The sequence below is a fragment of the Megalobrama amblycephala genome, linkage group LG1, assembly GCF_018812025.1.
Source record: "Megalobrama amblycephala isolate DHTTF-2021 linkage group LG1, ASM1881202v1, whole genome shotgun sequence".
Taxonomy (NCBI): Eukaryota; Metazoa; Chordata; class Actinopteri; order Cypriniformes; family Xenocyprididae; genus Megalobrama; species Megalobrama amblycephala.
In genome coordinates this window covers 36686152-36705814 of record NC_063044.1, presented here as the reverse complement: position 1 = coordinate 36705814, position 19663 = coordinate 36686152, and the positions used below count along the sequence as shown (strand labels likewise).

At 36.6% G+C, this 19663-nt stretch overlaps 1 pseudogene; it reads right to left on the bottom strand.

The window, feature by feature from the left end:
• Positions 1 to 2760: 2760 nt before the first annotated feature.
• On the bottom strand, positions 2761 to 13699 carry LOC125245631 (annotated as a pseudogene).
• Between the last annotated feature and the right edge of the window lie 5964 nt (positions 13700 to 19663).

Here is a 19663-nt window from a genome sequence, read left to right as displayed (position 1 = left end):
AGTAGATTACGGATGCATTGTATATGGGTCTGCATCTGCATCGTTGCTAAAGAAATTGGATGTTATTCAATATAGAGCATTAAGATGCATTCTAGGAGCTGCTAAAACAACACCAGTAGCAGCAATGCAGGTAGAGCTATCAGAAATGCCTTTAAATTTGCGCCGTCAAAAACTATCTATGGCATATTGGATAAGTTTAAAGGGCCATAATAATAGTCATTTAGCTAAGGAAGTATTAGAGGAAAGTTGGGAGATTAGACAATTACATGGTACAGGATTTGCATGGAAGGCTCAGGAATGGGCAAAAGAAATGAGGATAGAATCAAAAATATTTGGACCAACTATAACAATATCTCCAATACCACCTTGGTTGTTAAGTGAACCACAAATTGATTTGACAATACATGACAGAATTCAGAAAGGAGAAGTTGGAGGTGAAGTCAAATATAAAACAGTAGAATACATTAATACTGTTCATTCAGCATTTATTCAGGTATACACTGATGGTTCAAAAAATCCTGAGACAGGACGAACTGGTGCAGCATTTTATGTACCAGAATTTAAAAGTGGGAACAAAGCAAGACTAACTGACGCAACTTCAGTGTACACAGCTGAATTAGTGGCCATTCAGATGGCACTTGAATGGTTTGAAGAGGAAAGGTCAAACTCTAAAATGAAAGTTTTAATTTGTTCAGATTCATTGGCATCACTTTTAAGCTTGCAAACCTTTCAATCATGTAGGAAAGACATACTGATTGAAATTTTGATTATTTTATTTAGATTAAGACAATTGGGAATTGTAGTGCAGTTTTTATGGGTACCAGCACATGTGGGGATACAGGGAAATGAAACGGCAGATAAAATGGCCAAGGAAGCACTCAAAGTGGATAATATTGACAAAGCAGTCACTTTAAGTAGGGTAGAAGGGAAGTCATTGATTCAACAAGCTTGTGGGAGTAAATGGCAGAAATACTGGGACTCATGTAAGAAAGGAAGACATCTCTATAGAATACAAAATAATGTAAAACCAAGTCAAATTAGTCATAATATAAATAGAAAGGAATTTATTATTTTTACAAGATTAAGAATGGGGCACACCAATCTTAATGCAACACTACATATCATGGGCAAACACAACTCTGGTTTTTGTAATGTATGCCAGCAAATGGAAACTGTAGAACATGTTTTGATAAGATGTAAAAAATTTGAACAAGAAAGAATGGAGCTTATAAGAGAAATGCAAGCTTTGGGTATTACAGAATTCACAATATACAATATTTTAAAAACAGGAATAGAGTGTGGTAGACAAATTACAGCATTAATGAAGTTCTTAAGGAATAGTGGTTTGAAATACAGAATATAGAGAATCTTCCATGTATCAGCTTCTTTCATACTCCAGCACAGTAGGTGGCGGTATGCACCTTTTCAGTTGGTTTGCAACCCGCCAATAAATCCACAGAAGAAGAAGAAGAAGAAGAGGCGGCATGCATGGAAGACAGGCTAACAAAGGAGTGCCTGGGGTTTTTGAGGGTTTTTTCCCAGTGGATTATCTCCTTTTTCTCCTTTTGGGATCATTGGGGGACTGTTTTTCCTTTTCCTCAGAGGTATTGCCTTAGGAGCCCAGAAAATCCCTGAGAAGCTAACGTGGGTGAGACCGTTGGGGTTTGTTTTTACTTTTTATGCTTCATACAAATCTCCTTTTTTGCTTGGATTATCCTGTTTTTTTGACCGCTTTTTTGGACTACTTTTTTGGACTGCCTTTTTGAACTGCTTTTTTGGACTGTTTTTTTGAACTGCTTTTTTGGGTTGTCTTTTTTTGTTCAGGACTCTGATTGTTGGTGTTCTATGGGACTTTGTAGGTTCTGTTTAAGGCCCTTTTTGATTTAAGGACTCAATTCATGTTATCCTTGGAGTTATGAGGGGTGTATGTGTTTGGAAGGAAGTTTGTTAATACATGCATTGCACAGTGAATGTCTTATGCTTGTACATGTTTTATTAAATTGATAATGTTAAGATATACTGACCAACACTAACCTAATAATAGAACCCCGTGATAACAAGGAGACTTAAAGAAAGAAAAGTTTAACTTGTTACAAGATGTACAAGGCATATTCTTTTAACATTTATTGATAAAATGAATTCAAATGCCTTCTAGGCTGCTAGGCAACATCACACGCAATACAATAATATGCAATGTAATATATCATCATTTCTTAATTCTGCACTTTTTCTTGATTAAAAATACAACTTTACATTGTGGGGCCACGACATAAGGATGTCGTTAGCTTGACAAAATGATCTCATGGCCTCGGCTTATCACGTTCCCGTGAATTAATATCTCATGCCGACGACAAAACTAAGTGAACCAAATGTGTCCCCTCCCAGTCACCGTAGTATACATTACATTTCACAAATGTTGCGGTTTTTGACCAATTTAATTTTTTCCCCATTTTTGTTCCCGATATCCACCCTGTGGGACCAGGAAAGTCCTGTTTTGTTGGATCAAAAGACTGGGCCCAGCTGTTTAAAAAGCTGAATTTATCTCATTTTTATTCTTGTTTTATCAAAACAACATTGGATTGGGTCACCTTGATTCTACATAGGGCTGCATGCCCAACATCACAATGCCAACTACTAGGCATATTTGAAGATCAACAGGTATAACAGTCAGCAATGAGTCCCTTTAAGGGTTTTCATTTGAAGAGACAGCAAACAGCACAATAAAATGATTTTCTTTTTTTAAATTCTCTTTTATTGTCTTTTAAACAATCAGATAATTCATCTGACCTAATACAAAAAACAACAACAACAACAATTCAATTTAACAAGAAATTCAATTGTTAAAAACAGCAGACTGAAAGTATCACAAATCCGGATTTTTTATTTACTTCTACAAATCTACACATACTGAAGGTTTGATCTAGACCAAAAACAAGACTGGATTCCTTAATCCGTGATCTTCCGACAATTTCAAAATATTTCATTCAATCCGAAATCTAATCAAACTATTTTTGTATCAAACTGTACTTCATGTATCTTCATGGGTCATGAGAGAGTTCATGATTATCAATACTCAGAAAAAGTAAAATGCATCACCCTGAAGGGGTTTATTATGCAATAACAACTGTCTTAAATATACCTCAGATACCCAAGTATACATGAGTTTAGCATTATTAACTTTTTTGTTTTCTTACTGAATTACACACCTCTTGTGTTCTGTTAGTTTCTTCTCGACACTGTTTACAGGCTTAGTTGCCTTCACATGCCCACCCCTAGACAACGCTTTCTTCGGAAAATATACAGCGATTGCACATATTGGAGTAAAAATGAAGGTAAGAACGAGTAGACATAAGGACCATAGTGAACCCCAGTATCTTTTCGGCCATACTGTTTGATTTCCCTCTTTGTGTTTCTGTTTGTCTTTCACATCCAATTTCTGCTTCAGAATCTCCTGAATGTGTTTCTCATTTGTAAAGTGTCCTCCATTTTCTGCCACCATCTTCTCTATTTTACTGAGCAGATCTTTGATTTGTGGGAAACCTGCAGAGTTGTTGTCTAGAAAGAAGAATCGGTTTCCACAACTGCATACGAGCGTTTGAAGATTCGGATCACTTTCATGTAGAAACTGATCAATTGTTTTATTTTCCTTCTCTAACTGATCTTTATGGGTAAAGATGATCATGGTATATTTTTCTGTCTGTTCTCCAAACACTTCTTTCAGCTTCTTCATTGTATTTTTCTCCTCATCAGTGAATCGACCAAGATCAATGACAATTATAAAGGCATGTGGTCCAGGATAGGACAATGTAATGAATTTCATTATTTCAGTAATAGTTTCCTCTTCACTGAGTACATTATCAAAAAGTCCAGGTGTGTCGATCACTGTGATGTTTTTACCAAACCTCACTGCTGTTTCTAAATTGCACTGTTTTGTCAGAGACTTTGAACTGACTGTAGATTCAAACACATTTCTGCCAATGATGGTGTTTCCAGTGGCACTTTTCCCGACTCCAGTTTTTCCCAGCAGAACCAGCCTGAGATCTTTCATCTCAGGAATCACATCAATGGCAATTGGATCTTCTGCTGCAAACTCTCCTGAAACTACAAAAAAGCAGAGACTGCATTTATGTGCTGTTTATTTCACCCCAAAATCACACTTCTGGTATTAATTACACAACCTCCTGTCTTCTAAACCCTTTAGACTTTGGTTAATCTTTCAAATTAAGATATTTACAAATTTTTTTTTTTTTTTAGTCAATTTTAAGTCCAGTTAACCATAACTAAAAACATCTAAAAACATCAAAAAGGGCATCATAAAACAGGTATATGCCTGACGAAGGTCACGGGAATGAAACCTTGTGATAAATAAAATTTGATACTTTTGTAAACTTGGATAGGGTTTGGGACTTTCTTTTGATTATGAAAAATATATTAAAAAATCTCTTTTTACCATTCTCTTTGTTGTCACTCCAATTTATTTGTTCCATGAAAAATTTCCCTCTGTTTTCCAACACCATTCCTTCAATCTTCTGCAGTAGTTCTAGTTTCTGATCATCTGATTTACTCTTATTTAAACAGTGAAACTTTCCTTCACATTCTGTCACCAATCGTTGGAGATCCGCATGATCATTGCTTTGTAGATGTTGATCTATGGTCTCATCAAGATCCTCCAGTTCATCTCCACGTGTGAACAGAATCATGATGTACTTCTGAACTTCAGAACCAAATAAGCACTTGATATAATCCAGGATCTCTTCCTCATTTTCCACAGGTTCCTCTAGAGGAACGGTGAGCAGAACTGCGCTGAGACCTGCTGAACATCGAGAAACCAGCTGCTGCTTCATCATCTCCAGCTGCTCTTTATTCAGATCTGGATCCAGTAGGTCTGAACACTCAATCACATGCACCTGCTTCTCACTGGTCTGAGTTACTTCTTCACAAACTTTAGCTTCATTTATCTTCTTATGTTTTTGGACTTCTTTTCTCCCAGTATAGTGTTTCCAGATGAGCTTTTCCCAGAACCGTTTCTGCCCATTAGAAGAATTCGGATCACTGGATCATCTGGACTGAAGCTGCTCGCAGACATCACTGAAAGAGACAGAAAATAAAGAATACGACTGTAATAAGTCAAAAGCGCACAGCAAAAACCCCAGTGTTAAATGAACTTTCCTCAGTGTTTGTGTCCACACTACAGGGTGTTAAAAGTAACACTGAGGATATACTAAAAAAGGATCAAAACAATCTCCATTCACATGGATCCGTGAAAATAACTAAAAAGGCTCTATTTTGCTGCCAGACCAGTAGCTGGCGATGTCACTTTGTCAAGAAACAACCCGTGAACAGTTAAAGGGTTAGTTCACCCAAAAATTAAAATTGTAATTTATTACTCACGTCATTCCACAACCGTAAGACCTTCGTTCATCTTCGGAAAGCAAATTAAGATATTTTTGATAAAAACTGTTGGCTCAGTAATAGAGCTTAGATCGGGCCCAACAAATCAAGCCCGACCCTTCCCGAGCCCAGCCCGACACGTCCACTGTAATTATGAGCCCGAGCCCAATTTAAACCTGACCATGTTTAATGTGTGGGCCGTTATAACCAGGGGCGGCGCCAGATTTTTATTTTTTTTTTACGCAGGTGCTGCTGTGTTATATATCATTTAGGCTACATGGGGGAGCTGCGCAGTTATATATATATTATATAAATACTATTAATAAATGAGCAAAAATTGGCCACTCAATATTAAATATTCAATTACTTTAATTATCATAATTAAAGTTTTAATTTTATTAAATTGAACTAGCACAGCATTCAGCATTCAATCAAATATTCTTAAAGATTAATTATTATTAATAATGTTAATGTTAATAAACTTCAACCTATTGTTATTTCAACATAATATGTGTGTGAGCAACAAGCAAGATGTGCATTTGTAAATTCGGTGCACAGCGTGTGTTACGAGTTTAAAAAGGTGTAAGTGTGACCGCGGCGCGCCGGCGCCTCCATGTCATAATTACATTGTCTGCTATATTGCTTTTTATGTATTAAATCCAGGCAATTGGTTGATGAAAAATGTATTAAAATTAAGATACAATTTATACTAAACTCACTTCTCAAAATCTTTCTTCAAAACAAAACTTAACAAACTTGAAACTAAATGTGCTTATTTAATGGCTAAACACACGTAAGCTACTACAGACTTTTTTTGTACAAATCGCAGCACATTAATTTAATTCTGAATTTTGCACATGTAAGTTGAAAGGCATTTGTTTGTGCATAGTAAAACATATCTGTAACATTTATCAAGTTCATAATTGTGCGTGCATTTATTAATTATTATCTTAATGAATAATACGACAAGGAAGAAGCATGTAAACTGCGTTGTTTGTTTATTAAAATTAGTTTAAAATGTTTCCATACCTCCGATTTTCCTCCAAACTTGCTCAAAGTTAATTCTCCTGTTTTAATTTTTTTTTTTTTTGCTTCTTCAAGCTCCATGTTGCACTTAAGCTACTGAATAGTACAGTACACACAGCAGGTGTGAAGCGTCACGCGTGCGAGGCTGCGAGTGTGAGTGGACGAGACGCTGCGCATGACACGTGACGAGCTTTATCAAGGCACGACCCACGGGCCGGGTCGGGCCGATATTTCCCGCCACCGTCCTTGGGCCGGGTCGGGCCGGGCCGTGTCGAGTCCGGGCTCGGGCTTGGGCAGAGAATCTAAGCTCTACTCAGTAAGGCCTGCATCGCCAGCTATAACATTCCCTTTTTCAATGCCCAGAAAGCTACTAAAAACATATTTAAAACAGTTCATGTGACTACAGTGGTTCAACTTTCATATTATAAAATTACGAGAACGACGACTTTTTATGTGCCAAAAATAACAAAATAGCGAATTTATTCAACAATATCTAGTGATGGGCACTTTCAAAATAATGCTTCATGAAGCTTCAAAGCTTTACAAATCTTTTGTTCTGAATCAGTGGTTCGAAGCATGACTCAAACTGCCAAAGTCACGTGAACTATAGAAGTGTCAAAACTCTTGTGACGTAACGAAAACTGTTTACTGGAATCAAGTGATTTTGGTGCTCTGAACTAGGCAAAAATGTAATCTCGATAATTTTTCCCTTATTGATCGATAATGATATATTTCGATATATAAACCGTTAATGCTGCAAGCTTTAAACTATGACCGAAGCCACAAAAATTTGAGGGGTCATTAATTACATTTTAAAGTATAGTTTAATAACAAAAACATATTAAACATTTGGCCATAAAAAATTAAGACAACTTACTAACTTAGCATGTGACTTTTAATTATAAAACAAGCCCGAAATACACCGGGACTCTTATTTTGAAATGTACTTCAGATTCTTACAACTGTCTAAAACATTTTATATAAAGGCCATAAAGTAGACATTGTAATAATCCATCAACTTGTGTTCATTAGCAATCGCTTGGCATAAATCTGCCCTTTTCATTGATTGAGAATCACTTTGAAGCACTCTGAAGCGCTGTTGCGCGAGCCAGTAGAACGCGCAACAGCGCCGCCTTGTGACTTTGCACATGCAGCGCTCTTTATGAAATATCCACAATATGTGCAGTGCACGTGGGAATGTCAGCGGGAGTAAACAGTTCTGATGCACACATAACCAGCAGGTACGAAACACGTAGGGCGAAGGGAGGTTTTCCACTAGTTAATCGATCACGGGTGGTTTCGTTATCTTGGGCGGATACAAAAGAAAGGGAGGATAAAAATAATAAAAGCATAAATGTGTCTCCAAATATACTTGGGCAGCCGTTACACTTTACTTGGGTGGGCTGCACAGGTATATTATGTGTGGAAAGTTAGGGGTGTAAGAAAATATCGATACACGTGAATATCGCGATATTATGTTTGGTGATACTGTATCGGTTCTCAAAAACGCTGTATCGATATTTATTTATTTATTTATTTACATCCTAGGTTCGTGGGTTTGTGTTCGGTTTAAACCACAGACTGTATAAAACCCATAAAACCCAACCGCTAGATGTCAGTGTTCTCTTAGAATGTAAACTGACGCGTAGCCGGAGTCCGTAGAAGCACGAGGTGCATCAATAGCTTTAGCATTAGCAAACCCAGCTCACAAGACGACAGAATTATTCCGCTCCCGTGGCATACATAACTGAAGTGCGGACTCATTTTGGCTTCAGCTATAAAAAAACCCACTAAGGAGATCGACAAGAGTCAGTTGTTTGCAAAATATGACATGTTAAAATTGAATCTGAGCGCTCACTTTACATCCTGACGCGATCCACGCTGCTGAGAGGCATTTAGATAGAATATGTATGTTATGTACTGCACGTTTTCCTCTCAGTAACAAAATAAATACATAACAAAAATGACAGCGGTGACAGCATAAAGAAAGCATCTGATCATAGCGATATGGATATGTTTGCACCAGCTCTGTTCAGCACTTCAGTGAAGGCACGTTTATTTAAATAGCACTTTATACATTAGACTGCTTTAAAGCAAGCAGCTTTACAGTATTAAATATAAAACACACAGATATTTAGTCATGAAATATGGACTATGCACTAGTTGTTTAGAAATTAAAAACTTTTATACTGTGAACCTTTAAAACATATACACATAAAGAATCCTGCAGTCACTTCACTATTTTCCCTTAGATTGCACAAAATAGTGATTAGTGATATAAATGCAAATGATACTGTAATGATTAAATAAAACGGTTGTTTGTAAGGTTTTATGCATATGGTGGTGTGTTCTTTATGACCGTTTTTCCTAAAATTGCATCCTTTTTCTAAAAAAGCAATATCGCAATATATCGCAATACAGTACAATACATCACAATATATCACAATATATCATATCATAACCCCTGTATCGTGATGCGTATTGTATCGCCAGATTCTTGGCAATACACAGCCCTATGGAAAGTACTGTTATGGAAAAGGTCGGTTGTGTTGCCAGTCTTGTTTTTCACCTTCCGAAGCCATATTTTACAGATCGTTTTAATCTGCGCCTGGTCGCTTTTCAATTAACCAAACCACTGAATTCGTGCTACCTTTTTTGTCGATAATAATAACTTGAGGTCAGTTTCACTTTCGTTGTTGCTTCCACTCATTTTTGTCGTCCTTGTGTCGAGTTTGCTTTGCAAAGTGCCGTAGGAAATTGACTTTGTTCTTTGACGTGAATGTTAAAAGCTGCACACTGATTGGCTGTTGTCGCATTTGTCTGCTGTATGATTGGCTCTTATATTAATCCATATCGACTAAAAATGCCTAGAGCTTATCATCGTTATTGACATATATTTTATCGCGATTCAAAACAAGCACAGCCCTACTCTGAACCAATTCGAAACAAATGATTCTTAAAGCTTCGACGCTTCATGAAGCACTGTTTTGAAATCACCCATTACTAGACAAAAGCTTGCATTTAGACATCTACAGTTTAATATTACCTGTTGAAATATTCTTGCAATATATGTTGTATTTGGTTGGTAAACAAATTTTAAATACAACAATCAACACATTTCTATATTACAAATAAGCATAAAAATAAGTGAAAGTGTTTTGTGCAAATATTTAATATGTTGACAAGATACAAGATCCATTGCAATAATCAAGCAGTAACAGATTATTTTCAGAATCAATTTTATCAACTGGTTGTTACTTGCATCCCAAATTTATATATTTTTCAGGTGAGTGTGAAGGTGATCTGGATGGTTCTGCATTTGCTTCAACATCAGTCATTTATGATGATATTTAGAAAAAAACAAAACAAATGACTAACAAATTTAAGCCAAACAATCCAAACTAATCCAACTAAATGCTCTTGTTCTTTATTAAACAATGTAAACTAGTGTTTCTCAACGGGGGCGGTCAGAGAACATCGGGGGGCGTTGGAAGCAATATTTTTAAAAGGGGGGCGTTCAGGTGTTCTTGGGGGGCGTTCACGAGTTTACACCAAAGATCCAGGCAAGACAAGATTAAACGTGTAATACTTGCAAAAGAATTGCCGACAACATTCTAAAATCTGCCAGTTTAACGCAACATGTAAGCTAGGCTATGTATCGTTTCTTTTGCAACAATTATTTTTCCAGTCATACCAGCGCTCAAGCGCTGACAAGAATTCACGAGCACAAAAATGTGTTTCGCGCTGACAACAATCCGGTGGTGGCTTGAATCCAGCGCTGAACCACGAAGCGGAGGAATGGAAAGTTGACAAGCCAGTAAAAAAGTACTGACTTAAGAACCACTTATATTTTCAAATATTTTCAATAAATCATGTTCCCATTCACTCTGGTGACGAATTTTAAAATGAATGAAACTAAATTCTATTTGTAAGGTAAAACTTTTACATGTTTAATGCCTAATGCCAAAATGTTTTCTTTGTTCACAAAGTAATTTACTGGGCATTATTGTTAACTCGCAAGACTGTAAGGAGAAAATGATAATTTGATGGATAATTAATTTAAATATATTCTGTAATCACATGGTAATTTCGCCGTCACATCTGAGCGCAAAACGCTGCTTGGATAGTTTCAAGATAGGCTAGTTAAAAATAATTAATAATACATTCATAATTTAATAATTGTTCATATGTGTTTATTCTTGTTAGAAGATTTTTTAAATTTTTTTATTTTACTTATTATGGACACAAATTAATCATGACAAACCAAATAATTTTGAATTGAATTAATTATACCATTGATGATAACATAAGCTGATACCAAGGTATTTAAGCCTATAATTATAACATAATTTGTTATGAAAATCATGATTGCATTTTTTTTTTTTTTTCCAAAGTAAGATTAATGTAAGCAGCTTCTTGCAATACTCTCCTAAATGCGAAATAAATCCTAAGTGCACACATTAGCGCTGAAATGACCATATGGCAGCCTATGGTGGTTTTTACTGTCCAGAATTATCAAAGAAATTCAATAGGCAGACGCAGATTATCTTGAGTTTTGCGTTAGTTCAAATGTGCGTTAAGGTGATGGAAACCATTGGCATACTCATGGTGTGTAGTGACCATTTGTGCGTAAAACACCATGGCATTATGACAAACAGCCCTCGACATAGAAATCAGATGTTTAAACTCGTAGCTATTTTGTGCGCGAGCGCGTTCATGTGGAAACTGCCAGTGTGGGCATATACGCGTTTAACCAGTATTTCATCAGTTCTTCTGCGTCCTCACAGCATTTCAATAAAACGATATCCAACAACACAAATAGCTCTCTCTGTAGTCTCAAGTTCCCTTCATAATGCAAAACATGCGACTTGCACGCTTAAGTTTCAGAAAACATCGTCATCGAAGTTTATATGTCTATAATTTATGTAATTATATAATTGTATTCTTTATATCACAAGTTTTCAAACCCTGTGTCACGAGACTTAAAAAATGGGTTGGCATTTTCATAAAAGCATAGTCTAAAATGAATAAATAAACAAAACATTATTTGACTGAATTGACTAACAAAGCGAAAGAAAGAAACTGTGCCCAATAGTGGCCTATATACTGCTGAGTTTGATTCATTTTTGCGAGGCGCGGCGCTCCACAAACAAGTTCAAGGAAAGGAAACCGAGATGGCAAAAAGCGCATCCTGTTTTCTTTATTTTGCAAACGCATAATGTTCTGTTTTTAGTGTGAGTGTATAAAAGTAAACTTCGCAGTATCGAATAATGTCTTAGCCTACTCATATCTGTAAATTACGGAGTATTTAAGTTGTTTCTGCTGGTATAAGGAAACAGTTGAAGTGATCGCGACGGCGCCTTGCGTGCGCACTCAACATATTCATTGCAAACTGACATCACAGCCTGTTCATTGTTCACTGCTCATACATACTCCGTAGTATCCTATCTGTGCCGTTCAGCGTGACCACCGCTGAAACTGGTCCTGCCAAACACATTTTTTTCTGATTTGAAGAGGATGATTTTTTTCGTTGATATTGAAACGGGAGTGAAGTACAAATCCTATTTAACACAATAAATACAAGTTCAGCATCCAAATACATTGCTAATATGGAAACATTTGAATTCGTGCCGAACGAGAGGCTGCTTGAGAACACCGGTTTTTACTTTCAGTTTCTCTTCAGATTAATTCGTTTGGGCTTGTTTATAGCAACTTACAAGTTTTTATTCTTGTTCTGTATATGTATATTATATATTTTAGTATTCTTATGCTTGACTTGACTTGGTTTGGTCGCGTCAATTAAAAAAAACAAAAAAAACTAAACAAAAAGGTTGTTCTTTAAAAAAAAGTTTGACAGCCACCGCTTTAAATGTTGCTTATGTGTTGGAAAACACAAAACCTGGCATGGACCACTTTTGGTGTTATATGAGAGGGGGATCCCCCAAATGAGGTGCCGGATCAGATTTCGGAGGTTCCAGTTCCAGCTTGTCCCGGCTGCCTGCCACTGTTCAGTCAAATCAAATCAGTTATTTGGCTTTCAGTGACATGCTTTTTAATTATGAAAGCTGCAGTCCGTAACTTTTGGAGCTCTAGCGGTAAATAATCAAAATTGCAGGCATCTTGTTCTGTACTCCGCAGCGGTGCAGACTCGAACCAGTCTAATGGTCCCAATATAAATATAAAATACAAACTCTTATTATAGGTGTGTCATAGTGATTCAGGATAAGACAAAAACACGGTTTGGAAAATGGATTCATGATGTAGGCTAATGGTGCTTGGGGGGCGGTAAAGGACCTGGATAATGGACAGGGGGGCGTTGGCCCAAAAAAGGTTGAGAACCACTGATGTAAACAGTCTCTTACCAGGAAGTCTTTTAGGCCTAGTCGCCATCTTCACTGTATCTGAATACAGACTAATCACAACAAGATCAGTAAAATGGTTTCTAGAAAACAAGTACAATTCACAAAAATAAATACAATACAACACAATAACATTTTATTTATATAGCACATTACTGGTGATGACCAAAGTGCTTCACAAAAGCCAAAAGAAAACAAACAATAGAATAGAAACACATAAAACATTAAAGAGAATAAAAGACAATAAAATGGAAAACCTATGGACTAAGGTTAAATAGAAGAGAATACTTAAATCAAAAGATGATTAAATGCTAATGAAAATCAAGGAATATCAGAGTGGATACGAAAATTGACCAAGTTTGGGCGGATCTGCTGTAAGCCGGTAGGCCATTCCATAACTTAGAGCCGATGACAAAAGCACGGTCACCCCTATTTTTAAGTCTAGTTCTAGGAACAGATAGTAGATCAGAGTCCCACAATCTGAGTGATCTTGACTGTGGGGGTGGATGTAGTCATTCAGATAGGTACTGTGTAGGTACTGGTTCCATTAGACTTAAAAACAAATAACAAAACTTTAAAATCAATTCGTAAAGTCATGTATTTAACCGGTAACCAATGAAGCGAGATAAAAAACCAGTGTAATGTGTTCACTTTTACGCTTCCCTTTGAGGAGCCTTGCTGCGGCATTTTGAACTAATTCCAAACATGTGATACATGTCTGAGGAGCACCAATATATAAAGAATTACAATAATCTAACTGGGGTGGTCCAAAAGCATGCATAACAGTCTTGAATTACAAATCTCATTATGTTTGTAATGATATATAATGTAAATATATCACAACATTTACATAAAACACACTATTGCAGGAAATAAGAACTCACCAGGTATCAAGCTGTTGTTCAAAGTTGTTCGGATTTTCTTTCACTTTTGGTTATATAATGAAGATGCTCCTCCCTTCTGCAGTTGCATCATCTTGTTACCTGTAGAGGAGGTGCCTAGTTTCTGCATGTTCTTTTTCTGAATAATTTTGGTCATTTTAAATCTCAGATGAGGGTGATAATGACACTACATTCAAGAAACATAAGAAAGCTTGAATAAACGTAATTAATTTTGTCAATAATAATCTCCCACTGATGCTGTATAGATGTATTCCACTAACAGTCACATGAACAGATTGATAAAGCCTTTATTAATGCATCTCAGTTCAGCTCAAATCGACTTCAGTGCTGTTTGATTTTCACATGGAGAAACTGAAGAAAATCAGATCCGCATTTACATTGATATCAGTTTGATTTACAAGTCCCTGATCTGAGATGAGATTTTTAGATCATTAGCAATCATCCATCTCCCCTTCACACACACACACTCAAACATACACACATTCACACACACTTGTTTTTGTGAATTGTGGGTCATTCCATAGGCGTAATGGTTTTTATACTGTACAAACTGTATTTTCTCTCCCCCTAACCCTAAACCTACCCATCACAGGAAACTGTGCGCACTTTTACTTTCTCACAAAAACTCATTCTGTATGATTTATAAGCCTTTTGAAAAGTGGGGACATGCTGAATGTCCTCATATTTCACCTCTTTTTGTAATACCTATGTCATACCCATGTCATTATACACATTTGTGTCCTGATATTTCACAAAAACAAGTACACACACACACACACACACACACACACACACACACACAACTGGGTAACTATACAAATCTTCAATGAATACTAGATTATAAAAAAAGCTAAAACACTAATTACCAACAAATCTCTTATTACAGAATGAAGTATACCCAAATAAAGTATCAAAGTGCATTTACAGGAGTGGCAGTCATGATTACTTTTATAAATCTTTCTAAAATGTTTTAAACAGCACATACTGAAGGTTTGATCTAGATCAAAACCAAGACTGGATTCCTTGACTGTTCCTGTACATCACCCCCTTTTCAATATTTCATTCAATCTAATAGCTGAATCTAATCAAATTATTTTTGAACAGTTGGGCCCAGCAATTTACAACTGTACTTGTATCTTCATGGGTCATGGGAGAGTTCATGATTATTAATACTCAGAGAAAAGTAAAATGTCTTAAAAAAACAACTATCATCTTGCTTTAACAAAAAAAAAAAAAAAAAAAAAAAAAGGACTCTCCAAAAGTGTTTTAAAATCAAAAGAGTTGTTATTTCACTTCATTCATGCATACAAATAACAAAAGAACTCTTTTGGGGCATTCGTAGAAAACTATACATGTACAAAAATATATGTGTAAATATAGCAATTCGGGGCCAAGCCCCAGAAGGGGCAGTAGCGCAATACGGAGCAGGAAGAGCAAAAACAGCAGAAATTGAATGTACATGCAAAACAGCTGGTTCAGAAGGACAGGTGGAAATGAAATGAAAATCAATAGAAGTTCAGAGAATGAACAGGGAATGAACTAAAAACACTTGTATCTCATTCAAGAGGAATAAAGATTAGTACAATGCTTATTTGGATAAAAAAGGTATCAAAATGACTCATTACACACTATTGTATAAAGGAACCCCACACGGGATTCGAACCCACGACCTCCGAGTCCAGTGTCCATTTCTCATCTCATTGCACCACTGTGCAGGTGAATGTTGGCACACCTGCCGAAGTTCATTAGTTCATGAAAATGAACTCAAAATGAAGAATTTTTATAAAACTGCACTGAATGTTATATTTAATAACTACTTTAGATCATTCTGCAGCTCATCATGCTGTAGCGCAATACAGAGCAGGAAGAGGAAAAACAGCAGAAAATGAACAAACATGAAACAGCTGGTTCAGAATTACGGGCGAAAATGAACTCAGAATGTACATAAGCTTAGATGAAAATGAACACAGCATGAAACAAAAAGCATTTATTTCTAATCCAAGAGGCAGTAAAGGAATCAAAACACACTATTTCATAAAACCGCTCCACCTGGGATTCGAACCCACTATCTTGGGGTGCAGAGCTCATCAGGTAACTGGCTTTACACATTGAGCTACTTGAGGATGCACATTCAACAATCTGTGGAAGAGAACTTTTAGTGTAAGAAAGAATTTACAAAAAAGCATTACTTAGCATGCTAACCATATTAGCATGCTAAGCTAACTTAATGCTAATGAAGCTCATGGTTAACTTGATAGCTGAAGAGCCACATTAAAGAGAATGACAACTGGTTAGCATGCTAAGCAATTAGCATGCTAAGCTAACTAGCATAAGACAACAAACACAAGCAAGGTCACATTCAGAGATGAATATCTTGGGAATGGTAGCGAATATCAAAAATCCGTTCAGTCATTTCTGTGCGGCTCGGTCCAAAGATCACCTGAGCTGATTTTGGACAAAATTGGACAAAAATTGTAGGAGGAGTAGTGAAAAAATGGAATACTGTACTTTTCAAAATGGCCACTACTGTACTGGGTGGAGTCTTAATGTAAGATATTGAATGTGATCAGTATGAAGAGAGGAATCAGTTGTATTGACATTCATTTTTCTGGAACAAAGGGTTCAAAAGTTATAACCTTTACAAAAGTGAATATTTGAACTGGTGGTGGCGCTATAGACTTAGTCCTAGATACTCCAAAGTTGGTCAAATTACTTTTAATTACTATCACTACAAGCATGCCAAATTTGATAATTTTCCTTCTTATGGTTCATTGATTACCATACAGGGGGAAGAAGAATAACTACGAATTTGGACATAAAGGAATTGCATGTGATAGCTTCAGATTAGACCAGTTTTCGGCAGAATGCCTAGAACAGACACAAGTTCTGCATCTTTTCCTGCCACAGTACCTCATGCGGTCTGGGCATGTGTCACACTGAGTTTCGAACCCACGATGCAGAGCATTCGGGATCCGTGGCGTAACACATTGAGCTAATCAGCCATGCAAGTTCATCAGTATGCTAAGCAGAGGTTTCAGTGTGAGAAAGAGTTCACAAAAAAAAAAAGCTTCATAGCATGTTAACCATATTAGTATGCAAAGTTATTTAATGCCAACTAAGTTTTGGTTAACCTGTTGACTGAAGACCACATTAGAAAGAATAGCAATAGTTTAGCATGTTTACTGTGCTAGTCATTTCTGTGCGGAATGGTAGCTCGGTCATTTCTGTGCGGCTCGGTCCAAAGATCATCTGAGCTGATTTTGGACAAAATTGACCAAAATTTGTGGGAGGAGTAGCGAAAAAACTGTTTTTGATTTAATTCAATATGGCAGACAGGTACATTTAAGGAAAATGACAAATGACACATTGTCGGAATCGGCATAAACCAGGGAATAAAATGACATAAAGCAGACAAATTTTGGATAATGTTTTCAAAAGTTATAAGCAATTTTGCAAAAATCATTATATCTGTGGAACACTAGGTGGCGCTGTGCTGAAACTTCTCATGTACCTTCAGGACACTCTGATGGTCATATGTACCAAATTTTGTGATGATATGTCAAATTGTTTAAAAGTTATTGCAATTTATGACAAAATTCAAAATGGCGGACACGTGGTTCATCCGATGTTGACGAATTCGATATCCTCGGATTCGGCATGGCACAGGGAATCCATAGACACCAAGATCTTGATTTTCTAATAAAGTGTTCAAAAGTTATTGGCCAAAATAGCCATTTTTCAGATCTCATGACCTGTAGGTGGCGCTGTTCCCAAATTTGGCATGGAACCTCAGATCATGGTCTTGATCAAGTGTACCAATTTTAGTTTTGATTGCTCAAAGTTTGGCCGAGATACAGCCTCTATAGCAATTTTGGGTCAACCTCGTTAACTTCGTGACATCATAACTTTTGAACAAAGATGAATAAAAAAATCTGTTCAGTCATTTCTGTGCGGCTCAGACCAAAGATCACCTGATCAAAGTTTGGACAAATTGGACAAATTTTGAAGGAGGAGTAGCGAAAAAACGGAATACTGTACTTTTCAAAATGGCCACTACTGTACTGGGTGGAGACTTAATGTAAGATATTGAATGTGATCAGTATGAAGAGAGGAATCAGTTGTATTGACATTCATTTTTCTGGAACAAAGGGTTCAAAAGTTATAACCTTTACAAAAGTGAATATTTGAACTGGTGGTGGCGCTATAGACTTAGTCCTAGATACTCCAAAGTTGGTCAAATTACTTTTAATTACTATCACTACAAGCATGCCAAATTTGATAATTTTCCTTCTTATGGTTCATTGATTACCATACAGGGAAGAAGAATAACTACGAATTTGGACATAAAGGAATTGCATGTGATAGCTTCAGATTAGACCAGTTTTAGGCAGAATGCCTAGAACAGACACAAGTTCTGCATCTTTTCCTGCCACAGTACCTCATGCGGTCTGGGCATGTGTCACACTGAGTTTCGAACCCACGATGCAGAGCATTCGGGATCCGTGGCGTAACACATTGAGCTAATCAGCCATGCAAGTTCATCAGTATGCTAAGCAGAGGTTTCAGTGTGAGAAAGAGTTCACAAAAAAAAAAGCTTCATAGCATGTTAACCATATTAGTATGCAAAGTTATTTAATGCCAACTAAGTTTTGGTTAACCTGTTGACTGAAGACCACATTAGAAAGAATAGCAATAGTTTAGCATGCTAAGCAATTACTGTGCTAAGCTAACTAGTATAAGACAACAAACACAAGCAAGGTCACATTCAGAGATGAATATCTCGGAATGGTAGCGTTCAGTATTCTGTGCGGCTCGGTCCAAAGATCATTAGCTGATTTTGGACAAAATTGACTTTGTGGGATAGCGAAAAAACTGTTTTTGATTTAATTCAATATCAAAGTACATTTAAGGAAATGACAAATGACACATTGTCGGAATCGGCATAACCAGGGAATTGACATAAAGCAGACAAATTACAAAAGTATCAATTTTGCTACAACACTTGGCGCTGTGCTGATGACCTTCAAATTGATGATAATTTTGTGATATATGTCCTTCAAAATTATGGTTCATTGTTGACGAATTACCATTCACAGGGAATCCATAGACACCAAGATCTTGATTTTCTAATAAAGTGTTCAAAAGTTATTGGCCAAAATAGCCATTTTTCAGATCTCATGACCTGTAAAATTTGGCATGGAACATGGTCTTGAAAGTGTACCAATTTTAGTTTTGATTGCTCAAAGTTTGGCCGAGATACAGCCTCTATAGCAATTTTGGGTCAACCTCGTTAACTTCGTGACATCATAACTTTTGAACAAAGATGAATAAAAAAAATCTGTTCAGTCATTTCTGTGCGGCTCAGACCAAAGATCACCTGATCAAAGTTTGGACAAAATTGGACAAATTTTGAAGGAGGAGTAGCGAAAAAAACGGAATACTGTACTTTTCAAAATGGCCACTACTGTACTGGGTGGAGACTTAATGTAAGATATTGAATGTGATCAGTATGAAGAGAGGAATCAGTTGTATTGACATTCATTTTTCTGGAACAAAGGGTTCAAAAGTTATAAACCTTTACAAAAGTGAATATTTGAACTGGTGGTGGCGCTATAGACTTAGTCCTAGGATACTCCAAAGTTGGTCAAATTACTTTTAATTACTATCACTACAAGCATGCCAAATTTGATAATTTTCCTTCTTATGGTTCATTGATTACCATACAGGGGGAAGAAGAATAACTACGAATTTGGACATAAAGGAATTGCATGTGATAGCTTCAGATTAGACCAGTTTTAGGCAGAATGCCTAGAACAGACACAAGTTCTGCATCTTTTCCTGCCACAGTACCTCATGCGGTCTGGGCATGTGTCACACTGAGTTTCGAACCCACGATGCAGAGCATTCGGGATCCGTGGTGTAACACATTGAGCTAATCAGCCATGCAAGTTCATCAGTATGCTAAGCAGAGGTTTCAGTGTGAGA